The sequence below is a fragment of the Anneissia japonica genome, unplaced genomic scaffold, assembly GCF_011630105.1.
Source record: "Anneissia japonica isolate Jap-2015-1 unplaced genomic scaffold, ASM1163010v1 scaffold287743_len2803612_cov181, whole genome shotgun sequence".
NCBI lineage: Eukaryota > Metazoa > Echinodermata > Crinoidea > Comatulida > Comatulidae > Anneissia > Anneissia japonica.
In genome coordinates, this window is record NW_022733259.1 from 2,169,236 (window position 1) to 2,171,229 (window position 1,994).

A 1,994-nucleotide genomic window follows, 5' to 3' on the forward strand; every position below is an offset into this window, starting at 1 on the left:
GACCTCCAGGTATCTAGCCAGGTATCTAGCCTGATGTCTTATATGTTAGCTACATCGGAATTCCACCGAAGCCCCAATGGCCAAAAAGTGTTGAAGGTGACTGCGGTGGCCTACGCTGTTACAGATGCTCTGTAGGGATGGATTGACTAAACATTTAATGGTGTAACCGTATTCGTTATCGTTTTCGTAATCTTGCGAAACCTTCCTAATGTGGTTTACCAAAATAAGGTTTTGATTATAGTGCTCCTATGCTGAAAGAAGAAGCTCAATAAGCAATAAGTAAGTTTATTCATCCTTGTCAATTAAGGTCGCTTGATTTGTTTCCGTTGGTGATCATTTTGTATTAAGAACACACTTAATACTAGGTTTTAACGTATTTTAGATTTACATATTTGCTCCCATTATTACTGAAACTCATCTATAACTATATTTTTTCCTATTATATTATTCGTTTATGAGAAATGTATAAAAAGACTGTATTATTATTCATTAATTAATTCATTCATTCATTTATAGAAACATTAATTTTTTTCAGTATAAAAATGCAATTATGTATGTTGGAAAAAGTACAGTAACTAATGAAAAAGTCATTTCCAAGAGGTAAAAAAAAAGAAGAAAATAAGCACAAAACCTTGTGTGCAGTAGTACACATAACAACGAACACTTTTAGAAAGAAACATCGCACACGGACAACAAAACTAATACAAGGACACTCGTAAAGCCAATAAACTGAGTTACAATAACGCATCGTCTTTCGGATGAGATATGTAAGCCGTTGGTCTTGTGTGAATTTATGGCCCATGTGAACGTTAAAAGAACGCAATACACTCTTTGGAAAAGAGTAGGGGATTGTCTCCCGGTGTACTGCCCAATCACCACCAGAAGGACCCCACCGGACGTCTTCTAGACTTTTGTGGGCTATCCTTGGCGTTTACACCGAGTAATCCAAAACAACAGGCGTATTTGACATTTTATATCTATCCAATATTTTATTATATAAATATTTATAGGCCTAAGCCTGTATAGGCCTTCGACGTTTCGTAAAAAGCTTGGGTTTCGAGTTCTGATGAGGGTTGATTTGGTTTTCTTTTTATTACATGGTCACATTCCTCTGTTACGTGTAATATTATTCATGAAATATCCGGCATGTTGTTTCTGTATTTTTTTTTTTTATCATAGTGCACATACTGCAGGCGGGAGGGGGAGCCTAGCCGACCTGGCCCCTACATTTTTTATTTTTTTATTAATAAAAATGAGAATAAATAAATTTATATTTTAGTATGGGAGTGCCATTTCCGGCCATAGAAGTTCGCACCTCATCCCCCAATTATTCTGGCGCATGAGGTGGTTCGTAAGAAGCCCTTTCCTGGGCCCTCGGTATACGCCATTGCATACTTACATAAGTACAAATAGTCGTGCAGTAATAAATCAAATACATTATTAAACAACACTAGATGACACTTTTTATGTAAATGAGTTCTTGAGGTGAATTTCACACGAGAATGGAAATCTTCAAGTGTTATTGTGAAATATATTTCACGTCAGCCTAAAATAATATTTGATTTATTTTCTGCTTTGCATTTAGATTCAAATTAACACGGATCCTCATCGACTCTTCATTTGTAGTTGTAAGAAATATTCACAGACCTACTAACACTTTTTGCTGAAATACACCAATGAACAATAAGCAAGCTATCATACGTCATCGCACGTCTTCAGGTTGCCGCGTTCCAGAGTCTATTCATTTACTATAATGCAGTTCGTTGGATGAGATACGTACGTAGATTCATGCAAGCAGGCTGAAGTAAGTTTTTGTACAATTTGTGGTAATTTTAAGTTTAGGCCTATAATACTTTTCTCAGTGTATGCATTTTTGTACTTAGTTGAATTAAAATGTAATAAAAGGAGCTCACATTTTCGTATAAGTGTCCTGAACAGGGGCGGATCCAGAAGTTTTGGTTAGGGGGGATATAGGTATATGTGTACTATTCTAT

The 1,994-nt window shown here is 35.9% G+C and overlaps 1 protein-coding gene across 1 annotated transcript in view; it reads left to right on the forward strand.

Annotated features, from left to right (window-relative positions):
• Window positions 1-1,602: 1,602 nt before the first annotated feature.
• The window catches only part of LOC117116052 (G-protein coupled receptor moody-like), a 6,932-nt gene continuing 6,540 nt past the window's right edge, over window positions 1,603-1,994 (forward strand). Inside the window, exon 1 of the mRNA XM_033259994.1 lies at window positions 1,603-1,804. The gene's annotated coding sequence lies outside the window, so the exon portion shown is untranslated. The remainder of the gene's footprint in view (window positions 1,805-1,994) is intronic.